Below are 18,242 nucleotides of genomic sequence, written 5' to 3'. Positions count from 1 at the left end.
GAGAGAGAGAGAGAGAGAGAGAGAGAGAAGTGTCAGGAGCACACACACGACACATGCATACTCAGAACCAGCAGTGTCTCTGCTTCTGCATTTTTCTAGCCTGTCTTTACATGATTAAGTTTTGGGCATAAGAACAATAATTCATAGATTTGTTTATTTGTTATGACAAGTTTCTGGCAGATGGCAGTAAAGTATCTTGATCTCGCAAAATCAAGATTATTAGCACAGCTTTCTGACAGAGAACATGCAAGCACCATATGGGACACCTGTATTGGTACTCATGCAGTTATAGGACTCGGCCTCAATGGATGACTTTTCTTCAACAACACGCAAGTTGCTGCAGTCATATACATGAAAAGGTTGGTAATTAGGTCTATCCACAGTTGCAGTTTTCCAGGCATTTGTGATGTAGGTAGAAATAAAAAATGTTGATGCTAATAATCAAAGAGTGATCGAGATAATGCCCATGCAACACAAGCTAGATAAGGAGGAAAGTGAGGATGGAGGTCAGTGGATCTGAAGCATCAGTGAAAAGGAAGCCCTGGCTGTTATACTGGTGTTTCCTGAAAAAGCGAGTCCCAAGGATAGTGAGCTATGATCAAAGAGTATGATATTTAATTGGTGATTTTGGAGGTAGGGAATTTCTGGTAAAGTCAAGCTCAGTGTGGGGATAGGAAGGGTGTGCTGATATACTTAGCCCTTACTCAGTAGTATTAAGAAAAGATATCTTAGATTTTTTTCTTTAACTGCCAATGTGTTCAAACTCTAAACTAGAAAAGAAAGTGTCCCAAGTACTAAAAAATATGATTATCTCAATTTTCTGCATTTGAGCTCCAAAATATGAGAACAGAAATTAAATAGAAACCACAATCAGTGTTTTAAAATATAGTTTTATGTATATGTGCTTTCTTAGATGTTGCTTAGCTATTTCTTAGGCATTGCTAAGAGGATTTTAATCATTTTACTCCTTAATGATCTAAAAGGTATTCCGGCTGTTATTCTGACATATTAGTAAGGCATGTTTAAAAAATAAGCTTTGTGTGTGTTTGTGAGATAGAAAGAGAGAGAGAGTTAATGCTCAAGGATAGAAAAAGGTAGTATTGAGACTCAATAAATTATTTTTGAAAATAGGCTGGCACAGTGGAAAACTATATAAATATGATAAAATATTATCATGAATACAGAAATAGTAAAAAAAATCAGAGTTAGGAAAGTATTTGAATAAAGGCCACTTTAGGGATAAAGTTGTGGCTTACATGTAGGCATTTGGGGTATTTTAAGCTGAAGTGTGGGAAGTGAGTAAATATATTATGTATGCAAGAGGGATCAGAACAGTAACTTCCAACATGTCTTATGACTGTGTCTGGGATACAGAAATATCTTGTTTCTCCCTAATATTCATGTTCACTTGAGTGGATATTTGGATGCTGTTCCAGTTACTAGGGCTGAGTAAATTATTCCAAAACTTAATAGAATAAAACAGCCATTTATCATGCTCACAGATTCTGTGGGTCAGGAATTCAGACAGGGCACAGAAATGACCCTTGTGACTTCCAAGGCAAAGGACAATACAGCTGGCTCTTGGGACTGGCTCTTTTTCCCAGGATGCTTGCCCTTAGAACCCAGCCAGCAGCCAGCATCAACCAGTAGACATGTGGGCAGTTTGGGCTTCTGCACAGCATGGTAGCACCCCCAGATGAAGAGCATGTTGGAAGCACATTGCGTTTTGCCTTGGAAGTCACACAGCATCATTTCCATTTCTGCATGCTATTCATTAAGGCAGTTAGTTATGAAGTCTCTCCCATGTGGGACTAGAAATATTACTGTCATCATTTTGCAAAATGCACTCTGCCACATATACCTATCAGTTCTGTTAAGTATTATTCAAAGATAATCTGAGGTCTCGTGGCACACTCATTTGAAATATATATTGTTTCTTGTATTTGTGATTGTAAATGCTCTGGAAAATGAAAAATCTCCAGGTGCAAACAGTGTTTACCCTTTCAGAATGCCTGTAGAACAATCACCTCTCTTGGCTACCCCAAACCTTCATAATCCTCCTCAGCTTAATCCTCCATCCTCACTCTCCGCTCATGGCCCTGCCCCCTACTTCAGTGAGAAATTTGTAGTTATCAGACAGCTCACTCCTAGGTAACACCTACTCTTTTTCCATGCCCTTCCCATCAAAGCACTCAAAAAAAAAAAAAAATTGTCTCCAATTACTCACCTCCTTAAAATTCATCCCTGCCACTCTCTGAAATGTCTATGACTTCCCAAAGTCCAAATCCTATCACATTTTTTCAGGCTTCATCTTAAGTATTTTACAATGCTGACCACTCTCTCCTGCTTCAAACTCTATGATCTTGACTCTCCGAGATTCTATACCGTAGTTTTTCATTGCTGCCTGCTCACATGCCCGCCATATTAGTGTTAGTGTTTCCCAGGGTCCCAGCTGTGGCTAAATAGTCTTGTTAACCTTCATGCTTTTCTTGAATGATCTGTTCATGATGCTGATTTAACTGCAGTTCACTAGAAAGAAAGTCTAGTTCTTTCTTTCAAACCCATTCCAACATGCCCGACTGCCTCCTGAGCATCTCTCCTTTCATGTAGAGATGGGCCAGAATCGTGAATGCAGGGCACCTAAAACTGATTTCATCTCCCTGTCTCCCTGCACCACCATCCCGTCACCAACCCCATTACAGTTCACTTCTTTATTTTCACTGAGGCTAAAAACCTAAGAAATACTTGGGTTCCTTACTCTCTTGTACCATATATGTCTAAGAGATCACCAGATTTGTAGTTTTGCATTCTAAATATTTCCCAGATCTATGTCTTCTGCAAGCCTACCCTCTCCTTCAGGCCTGTGACTACTGCCTGGACTACCAGACTTCCCTGCCTCCTGGCTTCAAATCTGCCTCCAGAGAACTCGTGTGATCAAAATGAAACCAAAATCGAACCACATCAGGTCTCTGCTCAGTGGCTGCTGAGGCCACAGGATGGAGTTCAAGCTCCTCGACATCCTATATAGCTCTCTGTGGTTTTGCTCTTATCCAAATCTAGGGCCTTACCTCACACTACTGCCAGCCTCACATTTAATGCAGCAAAAACTTCAAGCTCCTTAGCTTCCCTCAAGCAATGAACTGTTTCCTAAACTCTTCCCTTTGCTCATATCGTCTCCTTTGCCAAGAGGCAGGTTGAAGTCAATACCTCTTTAGCAGGTAAGCAGTTGATACTGCCTCAGCCTTGAAAAAGAGAACAGAATTGTGCAAGGGAAGTAGTGTAGGTTAGTTAGCACAGCATGCAGGATAGGCTGGGTTGATGTTTGTGACAATGGGTGACATTTATCAAACCACATTTTCTACCATAGGCCATCAGCTTATAGTCTGCTTCCATATTTTGGTTTCTGGTATACCACAATCAGTATTGTTGGTCACATGCACAACTTACAGAAACTTTAATCTTCAAAAGAAAATTCATAGAAATTTATCATTCCAAAAAATATGTAATACTCTTCTCATAAAGTTACTTCTTATAGCAGACATTTTCGATTGATTCCCAACATCCATTCTACCCAAGATGATTAGTCTAAAACAGTAGTTCTCCTAGTATGGTCACCAACCAGCTGCATCAGCATTACCTAGGAACTTGATAGAAATGTACATTCTTGAGCCCCAGATCTGCTGAATCAGAAATTCTGAGGGTGGGGCCCCGTAAGATCGTCCAGGTGATTCTGATTTATGTACAAATTTGAGAAGCACTGGTCTAAGACAGTCTTGATAATTCCATTCTCTTTGCCACTAACTGGTTTTAGAATATATGGGTAACCCAATTCTGGCTTGTTAGAGGAGAGAGGAAGTCAGTTAGGTCAAAAGGGAGCCTTCTGGGAAGTGTCCTTGCTTCTAAGAAAGATATTCAGGAAAATATCACTCCTGTACTTACCTGGACATTACCATGTCTGGATGTGATTCCTGGAACTGCCTTCGTCTTCTAGGACCGTGAAGGGTGCCAGCTGATGGCAAAGGCAGCATGTTGTGACTGGTAAAATAAGAAATTAGAAAGAACTTCAGTCCCTTAGGACTTCACAGAGCCATTGAATCAGCCAGATTTGGAGGCTGTTCTACCTCTAGAGTGTGAATTAATACATTTCCTAATTATTAAGTTCTATTTAAGTCAGTTCTCTGATGCTTGTTTAAAAAATAATTGGTGCATATATTATTCTTTATATATGCATGCATTTATTCACACCAAAAAAACCCTTCCTTTGTTTTAATAGGAGACACTAGATGGTCCTCTATTATAATTACTTACCATGTTAGCGAGGTTCTTTGAAACCAAGCAAAACCCAGATGTCCTATTTACTTCTAGAATATAGTGGTCCCACTTCACTTTAACAATCAAATAATGATGCTCCAAGCCTTGCTCCTATCTTTCCTGGAGGTTCAGGACTTTCCCAGGAGTCCCTGCCCAAGCATTCTTGTGAATCCCGTAGGAATGCTCTGTTCCTCAATTCTGCTCTGGCTGCTACTTATGTCCTCAGTCGGCTGTCAGCATCCGTCATGCCAGGTCACTTTCCTCAGGTCATCCCTCGTCATCCTGTACCCAAAGAGAATTTTAATGCAGACATGTGACTCCTCATAGAATTCATCAGCCAAATACTTTCTGCATCTCGAGGATGCCTCTCTCCCCCAGAGGGACCAAGCAGGTCCCTATGTCACAGGAGACAGCTTCACTCCCCCACCTGGGAGTGCCATTAGCCCCGTCCTGCCTCCCACTTCTCAGAGCAGATTGAAGTCTTGCTAGTCTAAAGAGAAACTCTAAGTGAGAAGCAACCAATCCACCCTCTAGGAAGATTAGCATCACTTTCTAGTGCAGAGCTCTTTAGTTCCTTCTTCCCTTTCATTTCTGCCCCATTTCCAGAATATGTATGGGCTTTGCCTCTATATAATCAAAGACCTGTTAAAGTGCTTTGCACAAAAACAAAGTAGCAATTTCTCCTCAAAGATGAATTCAGACCTCTCTTTGAAGATTGTTTCTCTGCTTTTTGTTATCAAGGTTTTCAAAAACATCGAGTTGAGTTTTTGCTGGCATAGCACTTTACACAAGGATCAAGTGCTCTCTGCCGAATGGTAGTCAGCATGGGGATAAGGATTATAAAAAGGACCTTGGGAATAAAGCAGCTATTGGAGCCACCATGCTGGGCCTTTCAGGAAGAACATCACAACTATACCTCAAAAAGCTAGAACTAGAGTGTCCCTCCGGGTCTGCAAACTAGCTTGTCACCAGAGAGAACTCACTGTTTCCTAGTTGAAACTCTCTGAGTCTGTGTCTTATTTAGTTCCCCAGTGCTAATTGTCTGTTTCTTCCAATATTCTCTAGTTCAAATTTCCAGGAGAGAGAATTTGATTGGGCTGGTTCATCAATGTCTTTTGTGTTTGAGCAAAGCGTTTTATACCAGATGACCTCACAGGTCACTGACCCAGATGGAATGACTCCCTTGGGTCAGGTGACAACCCCAGGTCTAATCAGCTGTGTTGACGGAATGGAGGTAGGGATGAGGGACAGGGTCACAGGGTAAATCACAGAGCTATTCCTCCTCAGGGAATAGGCTAAGGTTGCTCCTTCTGCAGAGGTTGTGGGTGGAGCAACTTCCTTTAGAAGGAGCCTGTGGGCCTGGCCAAGGCAATTATTGCAGCGTCTCCAAGTAGTACAATGAAGTCCTTTCTATGGGGAACAGAGGAAAAGGCTGACTTTTAATTAATGATTGACATCCACATTTTGATCTCATCAAGTTGTCCTTTCTGGGCCTCAGTTTCTTCATCTGTAATATCAGACAGTTCATCTTAGTGATTTTTAAGGACCTTCCATTCAGGGCAGATCCAGATTTTATAGACCCGGGCTAATACAATATTTGTAACTTTCTTTAGGAAAAAAAAGTACAAAATTAGGTTCAAGGTTTTAGAAGCAGCTCTGAAACTCAAGCTTCCTTACTTAGTTTCTTGTAAATCCTCTGCTTCTGTCCTTAAATTCTGTGGTTCCTTTTCAGTCATTGTTCTGAACTCTGCCTACCTCTTGTGCTCACAGTATGAGGCTTTTCCGATGCACCACACACAGGCTGCTTTTTTTGCTTCATTCCCAAAGAGCAGTGAATTCCCTAGCAGACCTTAAATAGACTATAGTCAATTGGTAGTTTAACAAGATAAAAAATTTGGTCCATAAACATTGCACAAATTTGAAATATAGTATTGTTATGATATTGAAATTAATTAGTATGATTTTTTACAGAAATCCCTTCACTTTCTAACTATACATTCGTCAGGCTGCATCCATGTCTCAAAGATGGTGACACTTAGCTAATGTATCTTTAGGCTCTGGACACATTGCTGCTTATATTTGTTTAATTTGCATTTATTGTTACCATTGTATTGCACTATATGTGCCTGTTCACACACGTAGCTCAAAAGAGATTTGAGATAAAATTTTGAGATAAAAAGTATTTATTAATTCAGAATAATTTTGTAAAAGTAACAGAAAACAGTAGGGGATAAAAAAAAAAAAGATTGTGAATGTATATTTGCTGGACTCAGGTTTCACACAAGCAACCAAAAAGGAAACGTTTTAAAAGGCAGTATGGCACTATTGAAAAGCTGTGTTTGACTGACCCATTAGTACATTATCTGAGTTGAAGCTTTGTCAAGGAGGGCAAGAACAATTGGTTTTCTTTCATGACATTTTCCACAAAATGTTCAGTGACATATCTGTTAAACTAACTGAGGGGTTTTCCACCCCAGAATAAAGACAAAATGATGCTTTCTTTTTAGTATAAAGTTAATTGATTTTAGTAACAAAAAGCCAAGGGTGGGGGTCGGGGGAACAAGAGAGGTGGGCTTGTGAGTTGCACATTTTATATCAATTCCTTTAAGAGCACAGCTTCTCATGTCTGGGCTGATGAGGTGGAGACCAGGCTCACACAAGAAACTCAAACAGTGGAGCAAATGCCTTTATTACCTTGAGATTACTTTTCCTCAACATCTCATGAGAACGCAATTGATGATCCATTGTTTGGCATAACTTAAAACCATATTTAAATACTGCAATAGACTATAAAGGAATGTTTTTTCAGAGCCCAGTGTAGCAAAAAGCTGGATTGGAATACACTTGCCACCGTCACCCATGTAGACACAGCTCTCCAGTGTTTCAGTGTGAAATGCCAGGCTGGTGACCTAACAGTGGTCTTCAGTTACAAATCTTCATGATGCTCAGTCTCAATAGAAAGACTCCATTCTTTTTGCTCTTCTTCTTTTTCTTTTTTTAAGTGTGGTTGGCAAAAGGTAGACATATATTTTTAAAAGAATTCGAAACATAGTTTTTATTATCCTTTTTCATTTTTACCATTTGTTTTTTTACACTCTTCCCACAGGTCCAAATGTTTTTTTTAAATGCCCATATGCAGAGTTCCCACATACCCCTCCCTCCACCACACAGCTTCTCCCACCATCAATATTCCATATCAGTGTGGTACATTTATTATAATCAATGAACCAACGTTGGCACATTATCGGCCAGAGTCTATAGTTTACATTAGGGTTCACTTTTTGTGTTAAGATTCTATGGGTTTCAACAAATGTATGATGTCATGTACCCACCATTATTGTATAATACAGAATAGTGTCACTAGGCTAAAAAAAAAATCAAATTAAAGAACTAGTAAAACACAGTAAATATAACAAAAAATATAACATGATTTCCATACTAATTATGAACCAAAATATGAGAGTTGAGACCAAACATATTAGTTTTATCAGTAAATGTAAATGGGCTGAACTCATCTATTAAAAAGAAAAGATTTTCGATTGGACTTTCCAAATAAGAATCAACTATATGCTGTATCTGAAATAAAATTATTTCTAAATAAAATGTTAGAGAATAGAATCAGAAGAAAATAGTACACCATGACCAAGTGAATTTATCCTAGGAATGCAAAGATGTCTCAATATGAGGAAATTCATTAATTTAATACACTTTATTAATAAATCTGAGGAAGAAAATCATATGATTTTCATCACAGATTTTGAAAACCTTTTATAATATTCAACATTCATTTCTGATACAATTACATATCTTAGTCTTAAAGCCAGCTTAATGAGGAAACACTACCAATATTTCCACTAAGATTAGAAGCAAGCAAGATTACTCTCTGTCTCCCTTCTATTCAACATTGTGCTAGAGGTATTAGCCAATGCAAGTAGACAAGAGAAACCAATTAGAGACAGAAGAATTGGAAAAGAATTAAAACTATCTCTGTTTGCGGATGATATAATCATGGACCTAAAAGCCCTAAAGAGTCAGTGGTAAAACCAAATCAAAATAACAGATTTCAGGAAAGTAGCAGGCTATAAAAGAAAGTACAAAGGTAGAGAAAACTCTGTTTATAATAGCAATAAAAAAGAAAAAATACTTAAGAAAAAATTTAACTTGAATTATGTAAAATTCTTAAAAGGAGAACTATAAAACATCCCTGAAAAGTAAAAGTAGACTTGACCAAACAGAGAACACTCTTTGCTTTTGGTTAGGAATTCTCATGTAATAAAAATGTCAGTTATCCTCAAGTTAATTTATAATTTACAACAACCCAATAGAAATACCAAGGTGATAGTAAATTTTTTATGGGAAAAATAAACATGTAAGAATAGCCAGGAAAGCACTAAAAAAGAAATGCTACAAGGGAGACATGTTTACTAAAGTTTCTTTTAAAACAGTGTGGTACTGGCACGTAAATGAGCAGACAGCCCAGTGGAATAAAATAGAAAATAGGAAAATAGAAAAATAAACTCAAGTACATATGGGACTTTAGCATTATGATAAAGATAGTATCTCAAATCACTGGTGCAGAAATGAACTTCTTAGCAAATGATACTGGGACAACTGAATAGCCATTTGGCAAAGATAAAATTAGATCCATATCTCACACCATGCACAAGAATAAACTCTGAGTAAATTAGGCATCTAAATGTAAAAAAAAAAAAAAATGAAACTATACAAGTACTAGAAGAAATTATAGGTGAATTCCTCTTTAACTTGGGTATAGATAAAGAATTTCTAATTATGGAGAAATGGCTGAATTCAAGATCGGACAAGGAAATAATAGAAATACCTTGTTACGCCATAAAGTAAAAAAAAAAAAAAAAGCTTAAAAATGATAGGAATATGTTTAAATTACACAGGAACCAGCTTGAAGGGACTCTCATTGGCCAAATCTGGGATTATGTAATCATTTAAATAAATAATGATAGTAAATTTAACACTATTGATCAAAGTAAGTATCCATGAGTTACACTGATATAAACAGACAACTAAATAAATTAATAAAAGAGTGGAAAGCTCACTAATGTAGAAGGAACGATGGAATTAGGAAACCACCTTTGCAAGCCATTACAAAAATAACAGAGTCAAGAATCATCCATGAGTGCTGAAACTAATGGATGAAAGTTTGAGAAGAAATAGGATATTTACATTATCTCATGGTATATCCCTCAAGCTACTTTTTATTTAGAAAGGTTAAAATAGTAATTCTAAGTAGAGGAACCTGGCAAACACCAGCTTAACCAAAAGATTAGTTAACATTGCTACTAATGGGACTAATAAATAGTAACTACTTTTTCATATGTTACACAGAGAAAAAGCCAGAATCACTTGTGAGATATGAAGCTAGAGGTTTATAAATTATTTAATCATGAGAGCAGCTAGGACAATTCAAAATGTGGGACATTCTGTAAGACACCTGGCCTGTATAAAGACGGACCCAGGAACTGACCCAGGCTAAACGAGACTGAAAAATCATGACAACTGAATGCAATGCATGAGTCTAGGTTGGTTTGTTTGTTTGTATGTTTGTTTTTGCTATGAAAAATATTATTGGGAAATCGATAAAAATCTCAGTAAGATTTTATAGATATTATTTCAATGTTAATTTCTGATTCTGATAATTATACTGTTTATGTAAGAGGATTCCTTATTTTTAGGAAATACACATTGAAATTTTTAGGAATAAAAGAACACACCATATCCATAACTTACTCCTAAACAGTTCAGAAAAATAATGTGTGTTCGCGTGTATTTAGAAAAAGACAAATGTAGTAAATGTTGAAATTTGGGGAATCTGGGTCAAGGGTGCCCAGGAATATGAAGAATTCTTGCAGATTTTCTGAAAGTCTGAAGTTATATTTGATGACTTCATTCATTTTTTATAATATTATTCAAATTAAGAAATTAAGTATTCACCATATGATGGAATAGCACTGAAACAAGGTAACAGCAGAAGTTTCTATTATTTTACATATCGTATTATATCTATATTGTAACTATTGTGATAAAAGTTACAATAATGTACCACCATGAGTCTTGGCAAATTTAGTGAAACCTGGTCTGTGTCTTTCAGATGTAGTGATCTAAGGCTGGATGGTATGAGTTACATTATGCACCAACATAGTGATTTCATTCACTCTTGTATAAATTGGAGGGTGGGGTACGGCAGATGGGCAGCTGTAATCCTATTAGATTATTGGAGTTTATTATTATTGGAGCTTACTGGAGTCAGACAACGGTTCCTCGCATCTGCTGACTGCTCTGTGGCTCTGGAATAAACTCTGATGTTCATTTAGTCATCATAATACTGGAGCCATGTCCCTGAGGAATGCCAGGGCAGTAAAATTTTAGAAGCTAAATGTTTAACTTTTCAGAGTGTCTGTGCAAGGTTCACAGAAGCAAACTTCCTTGTCACTAAACACTGAGCCCAGAAAAATGGAGAGATTGCACATGTAACTGTGAACTTTGCACTGCTAGATTTATAAACTTCGCAAACGAAAAATAGATTCCGTCATTGATCTAAAAACCTACATTCTAATGATAAACTTATGGTGGGTAAACCTTTTAAATGTTAGATTTAATTCCTGCTCTGTCCGTCTTCATGTGATTGAGTCAAGTTGAGTTGATTTGAGCCCGGGAGAAGAAACACATTGCCTTATGTAGGATTTTCTAAGACATGTAAAGAAAAGTACTAAATTCCAGTTCTGTTAGGTTTTAGAATCCTCCAGGGGGCACCAGAACATTCCAATGTAGTTGGTCACATTTCATCAAGTCCCGAATAGCTTACCTTACTATAATTGATTCGCCTACTGAAACCTTTTTAGTTCCATTAACACTATTTTTTTTCAGAATTTGATTTTTTTTCATATATTTGCTTTTGTAGCATTTGTGAGTTGATGGAACGTTTCTGCCTCTGAGGAGGCAGAGGAAGGGAAGAGATCATCTCTTGGATGAGTCCTTAGAAACTGGAGCCATGTCTCCTCAGGGTAAATGTGAAAACTTTCAGCCCACTCAGAGTAAGGATTTTCCAAATGTTCCTAATCTGGCTGGGGTGGGGGGTAACTTGAGGAAACTGAGAATTCATTCACTTTTTTCACTTAATGCTGTGTATAAGCCGCCCTGTTATTATCATTATTAATAATAAACAGTGAATTTCAGACAGGCACTTCATGGTGGATTTTTATATGGATTTTATGCAGAAGTAAGGAGTTGCCAGGCTACTGCATAATATTACTCAGTTCTGGTCCAGGAGTACAAAATTCCAACAGGCCTCCTGAGCCTGTCCCTCCAATTAGTGGCTACTTCATTACGAATAAAGAACCCTCATTACTGTGGGCCTTCAAGTGAAATAGGATCCCCTACCTCTTGAAATCCGCCTTTCTAAGTACAGACAGTTCCCTACTTACAAACAATCCACTTAAGAACCACCAAGGCATTCAGAGGCTGCCTAGCCTCCTGCAGCTGCTGCCTGGGCCCCCTGCCCAGCCCCCCTGCCCAACCCCCGTTCCACACTCCTGGTCTGCTCAAGGGAGCTCTGCCCTCCCTCCTGCAGAGCCAGCTGCCCACCTGCCCCCCAGACTGTGGGCTCAGAGCTGGGGGTTCAGTGAGGCCTCAGAGCTACCGCTGGTTTTATAGTTGAGCTCAGCTATGGGGTAAATAGGCTTTTGTGGCCTGGCCTGGGAACCGAACCACCATTTAAAGAAAAAAAAGAAGAAGAAGAAGAAAAAACCTGTTTCCATGGGAAAATGTATTCTGCATTCCCCACAACCAACCAACAAACATTAGAATGACTGTGGGGCCTGTCTCCGTGCTCCTAGCTGGGCGAGTAGGAGGGAGAAAGGATGGCCCGTATGTTCTGGGTTCCCAGTCCAGCCCCAGCACTAAACCCTACGGGGCCTCAGCAAGCCCTTTCACCTCTCTGGATCTCCCATCATCTGTAAAACAATAGGGTTGAGCTAAGTGAGTTATAAGCCTCCTCCTAGTACAATAACTCCAGTTCATCAAAGCTCTACCCTCATTTCATTCATTCATTCACAGGCATTTTACTGAAGGCACCTGCTTTGTGTCGGGCTCTGAGCTAAGTATTGGGATATAGTCAAATAATACAGATCCCAGCTCTCGAGAAGCTCAGTGTTTAGTGGGGAGACAAATGTCTAAGCAAAATGCTTGTAAGTGCTGTGACTAAGATGAACATTGGATGTAGTAAAGCTCAGGAGGGTGGCATCTACAGCAAATGAAAACTTCCCTCGAGGAGAGGCTGCCTCCCTGGTCCGCTTCTGCCTTGGGTGCTGTTTTAATTCTCTCCTGTCCCTGGCCATCAGCGCCGGTTCACTGGGAAGCATGGTTTCTGCATCTGCTGTTCTAACATTTCGGCTAGTCCCTTGGCCTCTCCAGGGGAGTCTTGCCCTCCTTCTTGCATCACTGAGAGATGGAATGCACAGGACACGCCTGCCAAAACCATAGGCCTGATTCCCTTGAGTGCTGCCCTGAAGGCGTCCTCTTCCTTGACCTGGTGAGCCCCAGCCTAAAAACTCCCTCTTTCTCCCTCAGAGCCTTCCCTGCCCGAGCACTCCTTGGATTGCCAGCAACTGTGGTATTCCCAGATTTTCTTTTTTCTTTTTAAAATTTATTTATTTTCATTAGCTTTAAGTATACAGTACATTGGTTAGACATTTATATAGTTTATAAAATGATCCCCCTAATTGCTCCTTCTTGCTTCCGTTTTTCCACCTAGCCAATATATTAATGCTCACTGCATTCCCTATGCCGTGCTCCCCACCCCATGACCATCTATCGACTACTAATTTGTACTTCTTTAACCCAGATTTTTAAAAAATTCTTCACTCCTAAAATGATTCTAAAGGCCCAGCTACCTCCTTGTATTTATAATTCCTAAATGTCATTTACCAAAAATTCCTGCCAGGCTCCCACCCTACTCCACACTCACTATTAAAAATAGTAACAATAAAGGTGATTCAAAAAAAGTCGTCTACCATTTGGGAGGTGATTAGTGGCTCAGGTTTGAAGCTTGACTCTGCAACTTGGTGTCTGACATTTCATAATTATGTCATTACGAAGGTTTCTGAGCAAGGAAGTGTGACTATGGTAGGTAGAATAGCTTTTGCGGAAGATTACTTTGGGCTCTGTATAGTGTGGAAAGGAGGGAATAGACAGAGATTACTGGCGTACAAATGATGAGCCTTAGAAACCAAATAAATGGGTCACCATGTGTTATGAAATCGTGAGTATATTTTGTACTCTTGGCTGTGAATACCTGTTCCTCAAAAGTATTATAAGAAGTAATGTTTTTTGCATCTATGAAATCAATTTGTCAATTATAACTGGAAATACTACCTGAAGATCTTTTCTTTCATGTAAATAATGAAACACCGAGGACAGCTTTAAGTTAATAAAACTTTTATTTTCCAATCTCAATGCCATCAAGTTTTATTAGATGTCTTCAGTATAAGAAACCACTTGACAACATGGTGAATTCAGTCTCTGCAACCACATTCTCTTAGGTTCAGTTTGGGGCTCCGTGCTTTATAGCAGTATAATCTTGGGCAGGTCTCCCAACTTCTCTGTGCCTCAGTGTCTTCATCAGAAAAAGAGGCATAATAATATATTAACTTCATAAGATTCTTATGAGGATTAAATCTGTAATATTTGTAAAGTACTTAGAATAGAGTCTGGTCCATATTAAGTACAGCACAGGCATTCATTGATGCCCAGTTTTAAATATTCATTGAGTAAAATTACAAATAAAATTAAAAGTCTATGTGCTATATCAGGATATTGAATGGCTTATCTTTTGAGAGATGGAAAGAGCCTTACTGAAATAAGAACGGAAGTCTAACTAGTTGTCATATTTCCCCGTATCGGTGGCACACTGGGACCCAGTCACATGTTGTATTTGACATAGCCCATCAAACCGAACACCTTATATCCAAAAGTGAATTCATGATACTTTCCCCTTGACCTGTCTCTTCTCTTGACCTCCTTGTGTTTGTTGATATAGGCTTGAAATATTAGCTTCTGGTAAAGAACTAATATGCAGAAAATAAAGGAATTGCACAGTGCAAAAATACATATAGCTTCATGTTCAGCTTCTCTCTCTTCTTGTCTGACACCTTTAATTGGTTTCAAAATCTCATTTCTGGAAATTTCTCTTCCACTCCCTCCTCTCCATTCTTGTAGCAGTCTACACAGTGCTGCCAAAGTAATCTTCCCAAGTACCTACACACTGTGGACATGTCTCTGCTCAGGGACTTGAGTATCTCCCCATGACTTAAAAAACAGAGCCCTCCCCCATCATTACAGACCTTTCAATGTACAAATCTAACCCACTCTCCATTCCTATTTCCAGTACTTATATTCCCAACATCCTGTTGTCCAGGGTGACGTCATTCATGGTCTCCTTTAAATCTGTTGCCCTGACTTGGCTATTAATGATGCACCCCTTTACTTGCAAAGTGCCCCTGTTTTGACAATAAACTATATGGTCCGTTATCCCATTAGCCAAACTATCTATCCCACGATTCCCTCCCTCTTCTTCATATTTCTTTCATCTGGAATGTGCTTCCCTTGATCTGTGCTTATCCCAAAGCTTCCTCTTTTTTTAGAAACCAATTCATATGTTGCGTCTTCTACTCTTTCGACCTCCCAGAGCACTTCCATACACCACTCTTTGACCATCTAACACTTTCTACTTTGCATCATGATTATTTGTATGCTAGTGTAGCTCCTCTTCCAGACTGAGGTGCTTGAAAAAAGAAGCCATGTCTGATTAACACAGTGTTTTCTGCAGCATTGAACACAGGGTCTTCTATGCCTAGAAATTGCAGATGTTAGTTATTGAGTGCTTACTGTGCACCAAGCTTTGTGTGTATGATGCATTCACACTATAGATCTCATCTGTGTATATTTCCTCATTTCATCTGAACAATAGTTCTGAAAGGTACAGTGTCCGTTTACTAATTTGGAAATTAAGGCTTGGATTAAATGACTTGTTCCCGGTCACAGAGACAGTAAGTCTAAGTGCAAATATTTGAACTAAAATTTCTCTAACTTCAAAGAGCATGCCCCTAACCTTTTCTTTCCAGGAGGCTGGTTCTCAAACTTTAGCTTGCAACACAATCACCTGGAGGTCTTGTTAAAACATATTGCTGAGCCCCATCCTCTGCTTTCTGATTCAGTAGGTCTAGGGGCAGAGCCCAAGAATTACATTTCTAACAAGCTCCCAGGTGATGCTGATGTTGCTGGTTTAGGAAGCACATTTTGATAACTACTCCTTAAGCATAGTCATTCATCAGTGAATAAATGGATAGATGATGGATCATTTGATTTAAAGTTCCATAAGTCTGCTCTGCACTTTATACATTAGGCACATTCATATATTCAGTTATAATTCTTAAAAGATGAGGGTTAAAATTAAGGGTTTTTTTAAATACCAGTTTTAATTGTGTCATAATATTGCTTACGTTTGAATTTGAGCTCTTTCTATTTTTTTAACCACAGAAGGAGAGAACTCTCTTAATTGATCTCTTTTCCTTTTCGTTTTCTTTCATATCTTAAAAATGTTTAGCTCAAAATACTGTTAAAGATGGTTAACAGATGTCTTCCCTCTCCAAGGTAACTATCTACTCTCCACTCCTGCATATATATTTAACATATAACAGATATTTAATCTACAGAAGGTTGTTAGGTTTCGTTCTAAGTATGAATTATTTCTCCAAATCTAAATATATTCTAAAGGGCTTATTTGTAATTAGCCTGGGAGGAGCGAAAGCTATCTTGTGACTTTCATATTGTGATATATTCCCCAAGGAGCATGGTTAAAGCAAATTTCCTTTTTTTCTGCTCTATTTCACCTTTTAACAAAACAAACTATTATATGAATTCAGCTATTATTTCAAAATAAAGAGTAGAACACTTTGGCTGTTGAACACGATACATCCTTATTGATAAAAAGTACATCTGGAGCAGAAGATAGTGTGCTGGCCCTTGAGCTAGTTCATCTTGGAGCCTGGAAATGGCACCAAGACTTGATGTATTCTATAACTTGAGGCCTCACATTATTCCACAGAAACAGGATGAGATGTGTATTATCCATAGGAAAAGCCAGCAGAATATTCCTGAGCACTGTCGCATGTGACTGGACACCGCATTTACCAATTCAGAATGCACAATAATTATGACCTTGCTGTGGAAGTTAAAAGCCCATTGATTCTGCATGTAGAAGATGCTAGCAAGTTAACTAGCTCTTTTTATTTTATAAGTAACATACACATCTTAATAGAAACTTAGAAGTAACCTTCCGTGTTAGTGATAATATACCATATATAGAAAAATAAATTTATGGAAATCTTATCCTATTTTGTTCCATTCCTATGGTATTTTTCAAATACTACTTTGTTTTCTATTATTTGTGTCCATGATTCATCTTCCCAGCAATGTGAAATTTCTTTGAGAGTGGGGGTCATGCCTCATTTATCATTTTTTAAATGTTTCTATCTCATTTATCCTCATAACAACCCTTACAGATAGGCATAATTAACCTGCATTGTGCTAAACACAGGACCTTGCACATAAGTCCTAATAATAGCATCAGCATTACGGGTTTAAAGAAAACTTCTGATATACAGTCTTCTCTCTTATTTATCTCATGCTCATTTTCTAGGGCTAATGGCAGAAATTCAGAAATGTTAAAAAATTTACCCAGTGTTACAAAGTTAGGAAGGTTTTGATCCGTGCATGGAACTCAGGCTTTGTAACCCCAGATCAGACGCCCTTTCCATTCTACCACACTGCCAGGGGTCTTAATAACTATTCATTGACTGAATACATGAAATTGTACCAAAACTGTCCTTTTCTGCAAACCCCACTCCCCAACACACACACATCAGTATATGCCTATCTTCATGGATTGTATTCTGATATGACAGTGCTGTTCACACTGTAAGGTACAATCTCAGAGAATCACACTTAGGAGAACAAAGGTTTGGGGGAGACGGTGTTCAGGATGATCTTTAATAGTCAAATTATTACCTCTACTTTCTAGAGTAAGGACTTTTAGGAGCTCAGGGACATTTAGATGTTAGTCTCTGCTCGGTTGCTAAGCTGATCCCCTCCTCCCTATCCCCAGAGAGACCAAGAGCTGAAAAAGCAAACTCAGTCTTGTAAATCAGTCTGTTTAGTTGTAGCTTCCTTCTCTTATCTCTATTTCCCCTTTGTTTTTCTCAAGTCCTTTGGAAAGTTGTGGTTAGGGGATCTAGCCTGATCTGTGTTGTGCGATGGAAAATTAGAGAAATGTCCTTGCAAGTCCCTGTACATCCAGTGCTGTGATTGAGGAGCTGTGCCCAAAGACACTAGTGATGGAGGCAGCAAGTTCAGGGATATGCTATTCAAAGAGATAGTCTCCCTGTGTGAAGATTCTCATTTATTTTGCCAACCTTGGGTTGACATTGGGTTTCCTTTCAAAAAGAACTACATAACACAAAAGTGAGCAAATTAAAAAGCTATCGCATACCATGCAATAACAAAATTTTAAAAAGATGAAGCATTTTCAAAAGTAGCATAAATCCTGAATGTTAGATCTGCTGGCTATTTTGGAAGAATGGTCTCCTTCTAACATCATCCTAATCTGTGTTTATTACTTTATGTTTTATCAACAATAAAAGTGAGGGAGAAATATAGCATCCATAAGACAACTACCAGGATTCCAGGGATAATGGGCCTTCTTTTAACTGATTCCACTTTGGGACAGCCCAGTGGTCGGTCTCTACTAACTCCAATTTAAAAAAAAAAAAAAAGTCCCATTCTTCTACTCTGCCCAAATTTTATATTACATCTTTTAAGTATTTATCAAGCAATTAATATAA

At 38.4% G+C, this 18,242-nt stretch overlaps 1 protein-coding gene and 1 pseudogene across 1 annotated transcript in view; both read left to right on the top strand.

The window, feature by feature from the left end:
* The window catches only part of ICA1 (islet cell autoantigen 1), a 132,923-nt gene that overhangs the window by 53,176 nt on the left and 61,505 nt on the right, over positions 1 to 18,242 (top strand). The gene's annotated exons all lie outside the window — the stretch shown is intronic.
* The window catches only part of LOC102878230, a 28,650-nt pseudogene continuing 10,868 nt past the window's right edge, over positions 461 to 18,242 (top strand).

This window comes from Pteropus alecto, unplaced genomic scaffold (assembly GCF_000325575.1).
Source record: "Pteropus alecto unplaced genomic scaffold, ASM32557v1 scaffold21, whole genome shotgun sequence".
NCBI classification, from domain to species: Eukaryota; Metazoa; Chordata; class Mammalia; order Chiroptera; family Pteropodidae; genus Pteropus; species Pteropus alecto.
Note: the sequence above shows the minus strand (reverse complement) of the source record. Positions and strands in the feature narration are given on the sequence as shown.